The sequence below is a fragment of the Magnolia sinica genome, chromosome 11 (assembly GCF_029962835.1).
Source record: "Magnolia sinica isolate HGM2019 chromosome 11, MsV1, whole genome shotgun sequence".
Lineage (NCBI taxonomy): Eukaryota > Viridiplantae > Streptophyta > Magnoliopsida > Magnoliales > Magnoliaceae > Magnolia > Magnolia sinica.
In genome coordinates this window covers 18544714-18562556 of record NC_080583.1, presented here as the reverse complement: position 1 = coordinate 18562556, position 17843 = coordinate 18544714, and the positions used below count along the sequence as shown (strand labels likewise).

The window sequence follows — 17843 nt, the reverse complement described above, 5'->3', positions numbered from 1 at the left end:
TACAATTAGTAAATAAGTAACTTATTTGCGATAAGTAAGTTTGGTTTATGATCAATTATAAATAGCTTTTTAATTTAAAGTTATTTAATCACTTCAATTTAATAAGTAGAAATCAAGATATGGTACTTAAGGCATAAGTAACTTATATTAAGTAACTTACTATCCAAATACCCTCTTTAATGAGTTTCTATTTATCGTAACTAATTATAGACTTTTGTCATAAGAATTTAACTCTCTAAACTTCCTAGTGTAAATGTGTAATCTTTAGAAACTTTTAACTTTATCTTTTTCTCATATATGTGTGTGTGTGTGTGTGTGGAAAATGGTTATATGTGGTGGACCTCACAGGAATTGCCCATGAGGTCAAGCTGTGTGGGCCCCACCATGATGCGTGTCAAACATCAACAACGTGCATTTAATGGCTCCCCTTTAAATGATGGGATATCCCCAAAAAAACAGCCATATAAGGAACTTAGGTGGGCCATACCATCTAAAATCATGTGAAGACATACCTAAAACATATAAAAGCACTTGGTGGAGCCTACCTAAAATTTGGATGCATCTAAAACTTGGTTTGACCCCTCATCCAAGTGGGACACACATAATGGATGGGTTGGATTTGTGATCCACATCTCAATGGGGCCAACAAATGATTACGAATGGTTTAATGGGAGGGTAACTCCTCTCAACGTTTGTATGTGGTGTGGCATACACAAGTCATGGATTGACTTGCTTTTTAAGCCCGAGGCCCACTATGGAATGATGCATCTGACTGATGGGGTAGATGTTCGACACGCATCACGGTGGGCCCACATAGCTCAACCTCATGGGAATTTCTCATGAGGTTGACCTTATAGAACAATATATATATATATATATATATATATATATATATATATATATATATATATATATATATATATATATATATATATATATATATATATATATAGCCCTCAAAAACTTACACAATTACAAAATTATGTTTACTTCTCAACAACCCCTTTTAAACCTAATTTTCTTTCATTAACTATCGAAGCATATTTGTTAATTTATTAAATATGTAGGCTTTAGGGTTTTGTGAAAATGTAAGCAACTTGATCTCGTGACTTGATAAAAATGAGTTTGATCTCCTTGTTCTTCATATGCTCTTGAATAAAGGAGAAGGGAGTAATGAAGAATTTGTTATTGATATAGATTTTTCTAGGATCTAAAAGTGTTAAAGTTTATCAATTGCATATGATATGTGTCGTCAAGTACAGGTGAGCCTCGTTAATAGTCAAAGACCCAAGAAGACTTGAAGACTTGTAGAAATTAAAGTGCAAAGATAGGTAAAATGATTGTGCCTTGGTACCTTATCCTCAAAACTAAATATTCCTATCCTCTCCCTGACCTAAAAAATTCAATTGAAGTTGTCTCAATAGATAGAGCCTTGAGAGAGTGTTATTCCCTTGCTAAATCTCTTATATATCCCAAGCTCTTATTTCTTTCATGTAGTTCATTATTTGATCCTTATGATTAAGCACATTTATTAAGCATTCAAAGCTCAGATTGAAACATAAACTCCAACATTCATTGATGCCCTAACCCTGATCTTTAATGGCAAATCCTTAGGTATCTCTTGTAACCTAAAGACCCATCACTTTTAAGTTAGGTTCTTCTACCATTCTCTCTCACTTTGGCACTACAAAGGCACATCTACTTTAAGGTTGTTGTTCAAGGGAGCTGAAGAAGAAACTTTCATGATAGAGAAAGCTCAACAAGGCACATTCATGAGGGCTCATCCACTTTGAGTAAGAAAGTTATTTATGAGTCTATTTATCTGGAAACCAATTCTTATCTAGAGTTAGGTTTCAGAGTTTGATAAATCAAACTCATTAAGTCCTTCTGTAGACCTCCTATGGGAATATACTTGTGTCATCATTGTGTAGGAGATTTTGTTGAGTTTGAGATCCAAACTCACCAAGACATTGTGTAGGCCATCGATGGATGCAAAACGTGGAGAACTCGTGTAGGTTATAAAGGTTTATGGTAAACTTGATTTAAAACTATTATGATAATCGAATCTGGTATACTCTATGAGAGAGTGCGTCAGCCGGGAGTGAAGTAGGCATATATCCAAACCGCTATATATAGTGTGTGATGGGTTGAATGAATCTTGTATATTGTTGGTTTCATTTTTACTGAATGTTCATAAATCCACATCCGTAGTATAGCCAACATGTTTCATGAATTACAAACACGATGATTCACTATATTCATGTTTTAGAATTGACTTAAATTAGTATATCTATATATTGTGTAATTGATTGTAGTATTGGATGTGGACCTTAGCAATTTAATTTATAAAAAGTTTTAAAATGTCCTATTTATTCCCTATATGACTTAGGCTTACTTTCTAACTCCTATCATATCGACTACAGAACTTAGATCGTAATTTTAGGATCCTCTTTATGCATTTGAATTTCTTTGGAAAGTTTCTTAGGTAAATCACATGACACATCCTTCAATGATGCAACTATATATTCACCTTTACATATGGAAAGAGTGTCAATTGATTGCTTGTTTGATTGCCACCTGAAAATAGTATCTCCCATGAACAATACTAAACTGGATGTATATTTTTTTATTTATCCAAGCTTCATTCCCAATCACCATCCGGATAGCTTATAAGTTGAAATTCTTTAGAAGAGGAATAAAGCAAGTCATAACTTATTGTAGTTTTTATGTACTAAAGAATCCTCTTAGCCACATTAAGGAGGCATTTTTCTGGCGTGGAAGCTGCTACTTCTCGAATTAAGGATAAAAAAAATGCTTACTCAATATACAACTAATGCAAAAAACCTCAATTTTATTTTTGTGCATTTCCAAAGGTAGCCTTTTAATCGTGTCGTGATGTTTTGGTTGCTTCGCCAATGCACAAATGATTTCTTTCTCCTACAGTAGATCATATGTATGGTATTTGTACAACATGTTCCTAAATTAATTATCTTAAGCCATCAAACCAACTTAACTGGAAACTAGAGTTATATGCATTATATGTATAAAAAGCAACCAACCGGGACCATTCACTATGAAGGTATGAATGTGATACAAAATAAATAAAGGGAAAGTGCAGTTGGTTAGATCCAGCCTATTATGGAAATACACAACTTGCACACATTCTCTTTTCCAAAAATGATTAGTACACTAAGCACCACATTTGGATTTGGTTCTTCTATATACCAACTCACTAACCCAACCCCATAGAGAATGCCTGATCTTGTGTTTGTCAAGTAGCGAAGGCTTCCAGCTAGGTTCTTGAAGAGTACAAAATCTACATTTCCTTCTTTGTCATACTTTGTCAACTTAAGACTATCTTTTCCTCTCAAAAAGTTTCCTTGTGTAGCTTTCTTAAAAGATAAAGATTTCTTCATCTATTCACTTCACTTTTATGCTAAGAAAATATGACATAAGGCTAATGTTTGTCATTTTAAAATTTTTATCAATTGATTCCTTGAACTCATTTAACATACTTGGATTATTTTTTGTGAAAATAAAATCATCCATATACAAGCTATTTGGCTCAAATTCGGTCATGTGATGCATGTGTATAGTGTCAAGCATGTCAGAGCCTGATGTAGCCTAATCCAAATTGAACACCATTGCCCCAAGTACCGAGATAAACCGTGAAAACGAGAACCTAGTAGTTCGGCTATCTATTTAGCCATTTGTAACTTAAATAAGGTAAATTTGTGAAGAGAATGGTTTGTTCTTCTAATAAATACTTTTTACCTTTCAACCAAAAGGATTTTTTCTCACAATGATAGCAGTTGTCCATTCAATAGCAAAATAGCACAAGAGTAACCAAAATAAAAAGAAATTGCATTTATAAATGTTATTAAAGATAAAGACTTATAAATTAAAGAGAAATATATGGCAATCCAACAATTGTGGCATAGATGGTGAGGTCCTAAAGCTACTGTCATCCTTAGTCCAACAATTAGGGCATAGACGAAGGGAATTACACTAAATGTCGGTTTATCATAGCAGCATAGATGGGTAAGATTACACTACAACAAAGCTAAATCTAGTCCACTGTAGCAACATAGGTGGACTAGAATACACTACAACTAAGTTAAAGTTGATCAAGTGTAACAGTGTAAACGTACTGAATTAAACTAAGGTACACAGTGTTGTGCTATAGAGTTTTGTTATGTTGGGATATTAAGGGCTCAAAACTCTTTGATCTTCCTCTTATTTATAGAATTTCTTTGCAGTCATTGCAAAGAGATTTTCATAGCCATGCTTCATGTTTGTTGATATATAAATAACTGTTTGGACTTGTAAACAATTATGTCCTATAATATATCACCATGTGTAATTGTTGATTGTCACAGGTTGGCCATTAGTTGTATGTGCATTGTCGGTCCATAATGTGGGTGAGAATCCTTTATATGCTACCACATGTAGACAACCATTATCCTTTCTTTCGCTTGAATGTGCATTGTGCACCTTGAAAAGAGTCCGACTTGACATTATTGTTAGGTTACTTCGTAACTTCTTCAATGACTCCAGTCGTAAGGATCACTTTTACGTGATGCTATAATGCATTGGCCGAATCCTTCACTAGCCATGAACATATTTCGAAAATGATTTGTTATCATCCATGAGGCCATCCTAGTGAGTGGCTGACTTTATCATATGAGCGAGATATGTAACACTTGTCCCATGATAATAGCCAACTACACTTACCCTTTTGGGCTACTCATGACTTTTATAACACTTTTAGTATTCTACTCATGCCAACGACTTTCTCATGACAATGCTCGGTTAACTCATAATCCGGATCTACATAGCCTACAAGTGTCTCCTCAAATTTTCTAAAACTAGGGCATAGTCCATCATACCTAGTATGTACCGAAGTAATCACTACTTCCCAATGTTGCTTATCAGGGTTTGACATATATTTTCTCAAAACACCAACTGCATGTGAAATATTTGGTCTAGTATAAACCATGACGTACATAAGATTGTCAAACATGCTAGAGTAGGGCACATGAGACATATATTACTTTTCTTCAACTGACGTAGGACATAACTCTGAAGAAAGTCGAAAGTGAAAAGCGTGGGAAGTGCAAACCAGATTTGCCTTTTTCAACCTAAGCATGACTAAAACCTCCTTAAGGTATTCTTCTGGAGACATATACTATTCCTTTCCCTGTCTCTATGTATATCGATGCCAAGAATATTCTTCGCAACCTCCAAATCTTTCATCTCAAATGTTCTTAATAATCGAGCTTCAATATGTTGATTTCAAACATGTTATGACTGATGATAAGTATATCATCAACATAAAACATGAAAATAATTAATTCTCTATCACTCATTGCTCTAAAATAAACATAATAATCAAATTCATTTCTAATAAACCACTGGCTCACTCATTGTAAGGGTAATAGTGGTTAAATGTTTGCATTATAACCCTCTCTAAGGCCCGTTGTTAGGCCCATTCTCATCTTCCTTTAGTGGGCTCACCCAAATCATTGGGCCCCCATAATTGTTAGGCCCATTCTTGATATGAGTAGGCCATCTAGGCCCATCCTTGTTATGAGGAGAGTTCATCATCGTATAACATGCTTAATATGACTTCATGATACATGCCCATGCGCATCATATGTGTCAAGCCCCGAACTCGGAAACCGGGCTCACAAAATTTCTGATTGCCGAATCCGGTGCCGACAGCCTCTGTAGTACCCCATTCTCGGCACCCGGCACCTATACACCAAGTTCCGATCCTGGGATCCTAGAAGGAGGATTTCAAACATAATTTTATTTCAGTATAAGCATAACCATAAGCATAACCTACGAACAATAACCACAAGAATACTATCACAAAATTCATTATGATAAAAAACTTTGAGTACAATGCATATGAAAGGGAAATACAATATAATATAAGTAGCAGAAACTCTAAAAGCTCGGTTGCACACTCTAACTGCGACGAGGCTATGACTACGTCCTGGCGTCACCTGCACGCATCAATCATGCAAAAGCTTATAAAAAGCTTAGAGGGTGGTGTAAGTGTGTGCACAATATGAGCATACTCAGAATGCAATGTTAGAGTAATGTGGAATCATGCTGATGAGTACACGAATGCAAGCAGCCGTACCAAGGTTATACGGTGCAAGATATGAATGTTATCGGCCATATCAAGATCATGCGATGCGAGATGCAACTCAAGCATGCTAATCCTCATCCAAATCTACATACAGCTTATCAAATATCAATACAATTTTCATTCTGGATAATCACTGGGGTTTTGTACACTCCAAATGACACTGCCTCTCTCCCAGCCGCACAGTCCAAGTGAGCGTAAGAAACCTCACTATCCGCCTGGCTAATAGTCTGCCAATACCTATCCGACACGTCGATAGCAAACCCATTCACGAGCTGGTCAAACTCAGCCTAGTAATGCCCCTACCCTCGGGCGAGTAAGGCCACACCCCTTTCCAATTGACCACACACAGTGAGAGAAGTGGCCTCCTGGTATTCCGCCCACGTGCGCTCATATATCCACTTAGTCTCGACGTTGGAGTCATCCTCTGGTACCATCGAGTTTAGAGATTTTCATCGAGGGACATCTATGGCGCCCCAATGCTAGAAACAGTATTTTCGGTATCCAATCCAGCCATCCATGATGTGTCTGTGGAGGTTATGGCCCTGATGTCGCTAGGGCATACAATAATCATAATCACAGACATGCAAGTGCATGAATCACTCTACTAGACATGCAACAATCTTATGCGTACCGCACGCTCATATAGGGCAACTCTGCCTATTAGGGAGCCCATAAACAATCTGCCCGAAGGCATATGCTATGATCAGTCACTCCTCATATTAAACATACATATGATGCGTATGATCATGAATCATGGATCTATATTAAACATGTTATGTGGTGATGGGCTCTATTCATAACAAAGATGGGCCTAGACGGCTTACACACTACAAGTATGGGCCTATCAATGGGCCCTAGGGAGAGTGACAATGCGGACATTCAACCAACATTATCCTTACAATGTGGGCATCAAACTATCATTGCTCCCAAGGCACGGCTTGCCATGAACATCATTACATAAACTATGGTGGAATCACACATTGCAATGGGCCTTATGTACATCCCATTGGACTTCGATCTAAGGGCTCCAAATACATCAAATGGGCCACATCACATGGGCCTCATATATATCCAGGTGGGCCTCAACATCGAGCCTCATATATCACATCGGGCCTAATCAAATGGGTCGAAACAATGGGCCAAATCAACTGGGCTAAGTCGAATGGGCCGAGTTGAATATGTCAAGTCGAATGGGCCGAGTTGAGTGGGCCGAATTGAATATGCCGAGTCGAATGGGCCGAGTCAAATCCATCAAATGGGCCACATCATGTGGGCCTCGTATATATCAAAGTGGGCCTCAACAACATACCTCATACACATCAAGATGGGCCTTAACAACAGGCCATAAATACATCAAGACGGGCCTCATCACATACCAAAAAAAAAAAGTCATGTTGAAGGATCATTTGGACCATACCCCAAGTAACAGTGGAAATAATTTTTACTGTTTAAACAATTCACAGGTCCTACCATAAGGTTTATTTCCCACTCAATCAAATCATAAGGTCTTAAAGACCTGGATTAAGAGGGAAAAACAAATATCATATTGGTCCAAACCTTGTAGTCCAAGGGTTTTAATGGTGGGCGTTCAAACCCACTATTTCCTGAAATGTGGTCCACCTGATCCTAGACCTGTCTTATTTTTAGTCTCAAGCCTCAAAATGAGCTTCCAAAATGGTTGGACAGCTTGGATGCAACCCATGCATCATGGTGGGTCCCATAGAAATGGATGGCATAGATAAATCACATGACTCATAGTGGGGTTCCACATTGATGAAAGGTGTGGATACACCTCATACACCAGTGGGGCCCACCATGATGTTTATTTTCCACCCAATCTGTTCACGAGGTCACACGAATCGAGGTGAAGTGGAAAAACAAATTTCATATTGATACAAAACTTCCGTGACCCAGAAAGGGTTTCAATGGCAGACGTCCAATTCAACACTGTTACATGTGAGGTGGGCCACCTGAGTCGCGTATACGGCTGATTTTTGGGCGACTTGCTACCCTGAGGGGGGCCCACCAAGTGCAAGGTGTGGATGTTCATCACACATCACATGGAGCCCATTGCTATGGGTCCCAGCCCAACACAGCAGCGCAAGATGCTGCTGCGTCCATAGGACGGTCAGTAGCAGCGCTTGCTACTACCTCAATTTTTTTTATTTTTGGTTTATTCGGGGTTTTTCTAGGTGAGGCCCGCATCGGGCAAATCCACTCCAGCCATTGGATCCTACGGCTCACCATAGGCTAAATGAGCCCAATATCCAAGGTATTTTGGCATATAGAAAACTTCAAGGTGCATTTTAATGGTAAGAACCACTATTTTCTATACTATGGCCCACCAGATAATCGGGTTGGCTTTATTTTTTGGCTCAACGCCTAAAGTGGGCCGAGAAATGGAATGGATGGTGTGGATTTGATTTTTGCATTAAGGTGGGACCTGTATGAGCAGCCCACCCCAAAAGCTCAAATATAATATTATATATATATATATATATATATATATATATATATTTGTTAGCTGATAGTGCACACCCATGTCAGTACACACACTCCATGCTAACCACCATCACGTCCAGCATCCAAGGACGCTGGACGGCATGGATAAACACAGGCACCGTGGTGGGTCTCACATGGACGTGGCCCACATTTCATCAAGGTGGGTCTCACATGAATGTGGCCCACCTGATTTGAATCAATATGATACTTGTGTTTTTCCTTCATCTTGGCCATCCAATGGGCCCGCTGCAACGTGGGCCTCACGATCGGACTGTCAAGATCATCTTGCACCGTGGTGGCCACAAGACATCACAAAGAAAGAGAAAGGCAAAGAGAAAGAGGGAGAGAGAAGCGAGAAGGGGAGGGACCCTGCCACTATTGGGCCCTCCCTTAAACAATGCGTACATCAAGTGGGTCCCACAAAAAGTGGCCCCTTAAAACAAGAATCAACGGTGGATCACCCACCTATTGGCCTCTTTCTTGCTCCCTTGGACTCCTATGCTCCTTACCTTCACTTTTGATAGTGGTTGATGGACTTTTGATGGTCGGGATGAGAGATGAGAGGGTAGGGAAAGTGGGCCACAATTGGCTTTGGGAGAGATAGAGCTTAGACGTGTGGTGTTGCTTAGTAGGTTTGAGAAATGAGAGAGAGAGAGGTGATGGGATTATATGGATGGTTGTTGTAAAGAATGGGATGGGGAGGTATGGGTTGTGTTGAAATTTTGTAAAAGAGGGATGGGTAGGGGAGAGAGAGTTGACTTGTGAAAAGGGAGGGATGGGTAATGTACTTGAGGTATGGCTTGTACTTGACATTGATTGATGAGACATGTTGCAGAGATTCTCTCAAAATTTGTAACGCGCGACGTTTCTTCGAAATGAACGCGGGCACACATCTCCTAGCCCAGGTATCGGTTCGATGCGTGAGTCGTGGCGTTGGAACCGCGCCGTCTCCGTGGTCACCAAGATACAAGTTTCAAATTGAGTGGACTTTGGTATGCAAGACTTGGCTTAGGATCGCTCGCAAATGTTGGATATGAGTCGAGGGTTGCCGGAATTCGACTGGGAGGACCGCGGAAGCCTAAGAAACGGTACGGACTAGGATACGGGTCTTACAACTCTCCCCTCCAAATAAAAATTTCATCCTTGAAATTTACACAATCATTGTAAGTAAACACAACTCATAAGGAAGAAGAAACATAGCATCATCATATAAAATCGGAGACAACATACCAGATACAACATATCATTAATCATCAAAGAGATGGGGATAGCGCTCTCGAATCTCAGCCTTGTAATCCCAAGATGCCTCATCAATAGGATGATGACCCCACTGAACCTTCACCAAGGGAATGACATTGGTCCGGAGGACCTGTTCCTTCTGATCAAGGATACGAACTGGCTGCTCAATGTAAGAAGCGTCCTCACGAACCTCCAACGACTACCAATCGATAACAGGAACTACGTCTGACCCACACTTCCTCAACATAGAGACATGAAAAACGTTGTGGATACAAGACAACTAAGATGGTAAGGTAAGCCGATAGGCCACGACGCCAATGCGCTCAGTGATCTCAAAAGGTCCTATGAATCTCAGGGTAAGCTTGCTCTTTGCTCCAAATCGAACTACGTCCTTCATGCGCAAGACCTTGAGATACACATGGTCCCCTACATTAAACTCCAAGGGACGATGCCGGCAATCAGCCAAACTCTTCTGCCGGCTCTGAGCTGTGTGCATCCTCTGCCTGATGATATGGATAGCCTCTGTCGTCTGCTGCACAAGCTCGGGACCTAGGAGACGACGCTCTCAAACCTCGGTCCAACAACTCAGAAATCTACACGGTCTGTCATACAATGCCTCAAAAGGAGCCATGCCAATGGTCGCTTGATAGTTGTTGTTGTATGCGAACTTAGCCAATCGCAGATGCTCATCTCAGCTACCCCGAAGTCAATCACGCAGGCCCAAAGCATATCCTCGAGGAGTTAGTCCCCGACAACGGCACTAAAAACTTATTCACTCCCCAAGTATAGGGTTGTGATGTAGTAATAAACTCGGTGAGACCGAGGTCGAATCCCAAGGGACTGAAATTTGTACGTAATCTGAAACTAAGTAGAACTAGAACTAGACTAAGATGAAATCTAAATTGACTGTAATTTGAAAAAATAATGGTGAAATAGGAAACTAAAATTTGTAAAATTCAAAGATAGGAAACTAGGGTGCCAAAGATCCACTTGTAGTAATTGGGAAGTTACCTTACACTGATTCAGGGACACAACTGGAATCAGAGTCTTATCTTATCCAGTTGGTAAAAAGAGATTTGTCAGATCTCTGAACTTCTCATGAATCTAATCATCAACAGATAAGATTGATGAAGATTTGGAAGTGATTCTGTCACCTAAAAATGCCCAGGAGACTATGGCAAACAACAACAATTTACCAATCTCATAGCCAATTATGAGACAATTGTGAAAGTTAGGAAGGGTTCCATCACCCAACCATGCCCATGAGACGATGGTGAACAACAGGGCCTCCTAAGTTCACAATCTCATAATGAAAAGAACATACTCAAAGCTATTGTAGATCTACTGTAATTTGAGTCACAATAAACCATTAGAAACTAAAAGTATTCCTTAATAATCAAACTAAAATTCATAAGAGTTCAATAACCATGAATCAAAGGAAAAATAACACCCCAATCACGCTACAAGCTTCACCTCTTAGCCCTAACTAAGAGGTTTAGCCTAGCAACATGATTAGGCTAAATCCCTTAAACAAAAAATAAAATAAACAAAAGAAAAAGAAAAAGAAACAACTCTACTCTCTCTCCAACCCTTTTGTGCTCCACGTCCAAGCCAAGATCCCCTCTTCTCGCTTCTTTCTTCTCTCTTTATAACATGCTAGGGATGGTGGAAAGCTTTCGCAGCAACAGTCGGTGAGAAGATTACGCAGCAAAGAAGCAGCATGCGCAAAAAGGAGTGAAAACACCCAACTTTTGAACTCGGTTTGCTCGACTGACTGTCTAATTATTTTGAAATTGACATCATGGATAGAGTTAGGACCACCCTTTCAAGAGGTTGAACGGTATGGATCATCGATCCGATCACGGACGGTGGCCCGCAACTGCTCACAATTTTCAGTTTTCCCGGATGAGGCTTCTTGTGCACGGGCTGCGTTGAGCTCTCAGTGGGGCCCACTTCAGATATCTTTTGAGAAATCCACGCCGTCCACCAGATTCTTATAAAAATTTAGGTCGGGAATGGTCGGTTTTGGATAGTTTTTGGTGCGGCCCACGGATTTTCTATTCAGCCGTCCATCCTACATTTGACGGCTGAAAACCTGATAACTATTGTCTCCTAAAATTCAGTCCTCTAGGATTTCGTAAAACAGACCTTGGGGTTATAATGGACGGTCCAGATCGGACCTTTAGATCATCATGGTGGCCCACAACCGTCCGTCCACGGCCTCTGTGCGAATGCTGTAAACGGAGATTTCCGTTTTTAATTGGATAGTCGGTCAAACCGACCTGGACCAAGAATTCAGGACCGGTGCATGGCGAGTGCAGTGGTGCACTATGCACGCACAACCCAGGTGGGGTTCAATGTGATGTTTACGAGCCATCCAATCCATCCATTCACTTTTTCATCTCATGTAAACTGTTGAGACCAAAATTGAAGCACATCCAGATATCAGGTGGGCCCCAAATCACTGTTTTATGGGCTGATCTGTCCATTGGGTCACTTCCATAGGGATCGAATGGTTGAAATTCAACGTGTATGGTTAATTCATGGTCCTCAGGCCATGTATGAAGTTTCGAGCCCAGCAGATGATGGGAACCCTATGATCTTGCATTCTGGACCAATTTCGGGCCACTTGAGTTTTAGTTTCTCGATTTTCTCGGATCTCTGGCATGTAAATCCATCGATCTCAGTCCCCTGGGGTCCGTCCCTTGCCTTGGTGATTCTGGAGTGCTAAATCTATGCTTTTAGTACCCTTTTCTAGTCCAAGCTCCTAAATACACCGTGCATCAAAAACACAATTAAAGCAGGGCGTTAAATAGTATCATGTTCATAAAAGTAGGTAATAACTGGGGTCTGATATGCAATATTTGACCCTTAACACAACCCCCAACTAGCATTTTTCTAGTCCCGAGCAAAGTATGCGAAAAATAAGTTGAGAATTACGAGACAATTCTTGTGAAACCGAGTGATATTTTGAAAAATGATTCAGATACGAAAAATCTAAGATTCATGAATGTTGGGCATAATTCTCTCCTAGACTCAAGCACACGGTAAACTTCATAATTAAGTTCAAAGTATTAATCCATTAATTAGAATAATTCTAAATATTGAATTCCATGGATGTATAGTCTAATCTCGACTTATCAACATTAAAATTCACTTCTCTATTTCAGGATATCATTGCTAACCAATAAGAGAATTCATGATAACCAAAACTTGCCTCACACATCATCTTTTCATTCTTTTAGTTTTTAATTTTTTCATTAAAAGTAACGCCAAGAAGGGGAATCAAATCCTCACCTATAGGGAGCAAACTTATGGTAAAGATTGTACACCCAGCCCTTTTTCACATATCATCCATGGGGATTCGAATCCTCACTTATAGGTAGCAAACCTATAGTGAAGACCGTTCGCCCAATCCATTCAATTTTCTCAGGTTGGTTCCTTTCATGTTTAGTGATTACCAAGTTAATCCTTCAATATCGACTGAAGCCTCAATGTGTAAGTGAGATGTGACATGTGAAATCATGATTCAAACAATGTTTAAAACTTCTAACCATGGATTAATAATTCGAACTCAACCGTGGAATCTGTCAGACAGCTAAATCTAAGAGTTGTAAATCACCAACATTCTGTATCTTATACTTCCTAAATCACGATTATCTTTCAAAATCACTTCGATTTCTCACGAAAGTCTAGAAAAAGTTGAAATTTTTTCACAAATTTCGCTCAAGACCAAGAAAACACTAATTATGTAACCTAATCTCCCACCCCCAACCTAAAATCTACATTGTCCTCAATGTAAAAGAGATAAACATGCAATGCACATGGGACAACAAAAGTAAAGAGAAGTGATGAGAAGATAGTACTTGGACAAAGGAATCGAGAAAGATGTTTCTACCATGATCACAGCATGTCAATCAGCACGAAAGTGAAGACACAAAAGCAAACTATCCTAAAATAATGCAGGAAGCAAACTAACCTAATGGCATAAAATCGTCCAACTTAAAACAACATCAAGTAAACTATCATAGTCCTATGAAAGCAGGAAAAAAAAGCTATTCAATCATGCCCCAATGTTCCTCTTCCGGCCAATATCTTGATAAGTTTCTTAGTAGGTTTCTCAACAAGATCATCCAAAAGCCCTTTTTACAATAGGTTTGGATGCCGTGGAGCATGAATTTCCAGAGAAATTTATGAACCTCAGCATAAGGTTTCCTTTTAATTTCCCGAGGTGTCCAAAGTATATATGATTCACCTGTGACAGAGAAAGTTTTAGAGTTAGTACACCAGGGTGAATCGGAGACTACAAGTAGATAAAATTCAGAAAAATTCTCAGGAAATAATGTAGTCTCAACACATTTCGAAGTATCAGACTTCGGTTCCATTGTCAGCTCCTCCTTTAATGGTAAGCATTTAGGATCAGGGGAAGAAGGGGCTTCAGAATAAGGGTTCTCTCAGTCAGTGATGACTACCGAGATGTTGTCTTGCAAGGCATCCACTTTGTCTTTTGACATGGGATCGTTTGAATCTGCAAAGTGTGCCAAGCAATCATCCAAAGAGTTGGGAAGTTCAGCTGAGTGTGACTTATTTTTCACATTGGAGCTCATGTTGATATGCCTAAGGAATCCATCATCCTTGAAAGTGGATGGAGGTACGCTCTCTTGCTTCAGTCCTGCACAGACAGATTGAAAATCAATAAGGGAAGCATTTATGTGATCACTTTGCTAATTGAAACTACTCAATCGAGGCGTTAAATTGTCAAACGTGTACAACTTAGATGGTGGCCTCAACTGAGTGGTTTCAAATTCCAGGGTCGTAGCGAGCAACTCGTCCTTCTCCCGAATCACATCATCATTCGATTCAGAGGAGTGGTCCAAATATGTTTTATAAGAGTTAGAAGGATCGGTTGTAAGGGGCTCATCCTCCACTTTTAAATCAGACATGTCAGGTGAAGGGAGTGGCTCATTATGACCAACCACTTCGTGTACGACTTAATCATTGACCGGGACCAAACTTGAGATTGATTCTAGGAGAATTTGGGTTGCACGTTCATTATAGTCATCCCAATATGCATCATTGTCTAATTGCGTCCAGTAGTGCACACTCGGGATGGGATCGTTTTCCTCACATTCCATTCCTGAATTAGGTTGAGGTTCGAATAAATTAACATTACCTCATCATTGAAATCTTGTGTGTCATGTGAGGGAGGTGTGTCATCATCACTGTATTTGAAAGGTACCCACGTCTCTTGACAATTCCTTTGGACCGTCATCGAGATTGACTCATCGGGAAATGAACCATATGCTCATTAATGGAATCCAACTCCTCATTCCAAATTTCAGATTTCTTCAAAAGCGAGTGAGGATCACTTTCCTCACATTGTATTTCTGGATTGGATTGTAGTTAGGATGAGCGAGCTTCCTCTATCCTATCGAGGCGGGAATTGAGTGCTTCCACTGCTTTTCTAATTTCCGCAAGACACTCCATGTCACGCTGAATTGAATCCTCTTGGATCATTTCTGGTTGGATCTCAAAGGTAGGGGATCCAAGAGAATAATTATTATAACATGTTGTTGGTTCATTTTCCCAATCTTAATGTTTCCACTGATTACAGTCATACGGATCATAGGTGGGAGGATCTGATGGTTGGTAATACATATTATCACTCATAATATAGTCACGCATTATTTTCTTTTTATCGGATGGATGATTATAATTCTCACTCCCATAGTTATGATAACCCCAACACTCACGTACTTTTTTGTTAATCCATGGGGTGTAATTGTTTTCCCGCATATGATCACGTAAGGACTTCTTAATCGGTGGATCTTTATATTCTGATCGGTTCTCAATGATAGTTTCAGAAAAGTTTTGAGACATAGGTTGAATCTATCATCATCATCCCAATATATGTTATTCTTCTCAGTATACTAACGTTCCCACTCATGCATATACATGGTAAAACCCAAACTCTGAATCTAATCCTAAGAAAAACAAAAGAAAAGATCCTACAGCAATATGAAAATTAAGAGGTGGAGAAGTTAGAAAGAAGGTACCAAATGAGAAGTTCCTATGTTAAGATCCTGCTAAAGAAAACAAAAGAGATTGGTTTCTAAAATTAGAAAGAATTTCTAAAAAGGGAAATAACTAACCTACTTTCTAAAAATAAAAGAGGAAAGTTTCTAAAAATAAACTAGTTCCTAAAAATAGAAAAATACTAGCATTAGAAAATTTCTAAAAGGAGAAAATAAAACCTAAAATTAGAGAGTTTCTAAAAATAATTAGGAAAGTTCTAAACCTAAAGTTAGAAAATTCTAAAAAAACATAATCCTAAAATAGAAAGTAATGTTAGTTTCTAAAAGGGGAAAAAATTTCTAAAATTAGAAAATAGAAAATTTCTAAAATAATAAAAAAAAAAAAGCCTACAATTAGAAAATTTCTAAAACTCAAACCCTAATTCTAAAAATAGAAAAAGTAGAAAATTTAGAAAGGGATTACTAAATTAGAAGTTTATATCAGGATCCTACAAAATAGGAAAACAGGTTAGCTTCTAAGAATAAAATAAAAAAAACTTTAACCTAAAGTTAGTAAAATCCTAATCTTAACCTAATTCTAAAACTAATTAATCATAAAAAACGTAACCGTCAATCCCCGGCAACGGCGCCAAAAACTTGTTCACTCCCCAAGTATAGGGTTGTGATGTAGTAATAAACTCGGTGAGACCGAGGTCAAATCCCAAGGGACTGAAACTTGTACGTAATCTAAAACTAAGTAGAACTAGAACTAGACTAAGATGAAATCTAAATTGACTGTAATTTGAGGAAATAATGGTGAAATAGGAAACTAAAATTTGTAAAATTCAAAGGTAGGAAACTAGGGTACCAAGGATCCACTTGTAGCAATTGGGAAGTTACTTTACACTGATTCAGGGACACAACTGGAACCAGAGTCCTATCTTATCTAGTTGGTAAAAAGAGATTTGTCAAATCTCTGAACTTCTCATAAATCTAATCATCAACAGATAAGATTGGTGAAGATTTGGAAGTGATTCTGTCACCTAACCATGCCCAGGAGACTATGGCAAACAACAACAATTTACCAATCTCATAGCCAATCATGAGACAATTGTGAAAGTTAGGAAGGGTTCCATCACCCAACTATTTCCATGAGACGATGGCGAACAACAGGGCCTCCTAAGTTCACAATCTCATAATGAAAAGAACATACTCAAAGCTATTACAGATCTACTGTAATTTGAGTCACAATAAACCATTAAAAACTAAAAATATTCCTTAATAATCAAACTATAATTCATAAGAGCTCAATAACCATGAATCAAAGAAAAACTAACACCCCAATCACGCTACAAGCTTCACCTCTTAGCCCTAACTAAGAGGTTTAGCCTAGCAACATGATTAGGCTAAATCCCTTAAACAAAAAATAAAATAAACAAAAGAAAAATAAAAAGAAAAAGAAAAAGAAACAACTTTACTCTCTCTCCAACCCTTTTGTGCTCCACGTCCAAGCCAAGATTCCCTCTTCTCGCTTCTTTCTTCTCTCTTTATAACATGATAGGGACGATGGAAAGCTTTCGCAGCAACAGTCGGTGAGAAGATTACGCAGCAGAGAAGCGGCGTACGCAAAAAGGAGTGAAAATACCCTGCTTTTGAACTCAGTTTGCTCGACTGACTATCTAATTATTTCGAAACTGACATCATGGATAGAGTTAGGACCACCCTTTCAAGAGGTTGAACGGTGTGGATCATTGATCCGATCATGGACAGTGGCTCGCAACTGCCCGTAATTTTCGATTTTCCCGGAGGAGGCTTCTTGCGCATGGGCTACGCTGAGCTCTCGGTGGGGCCCACTTCAGATATCTTTTGAAAAATCCACGCCGTCCACCAGATTCCTATAAAAATTTAGGTCGGGAATGGTCTGTTAT

The 17843-nt window shown here is 39.1% G+C and overlaps 1 protein-coding gene across 2 annotated transcripts in view; it reads left to right on the top strand.

Annotated features, from left to right (window-relative positions):
- The window catches only part of LOC131218892 (serine carboxypeptidase-like 17), a 108760-nt gene that overhangs the window by 65826 nt on the left and 25091 nt on the right, over positions 1 to 17843 (top strand). The window lies entirely within an intron of this gene.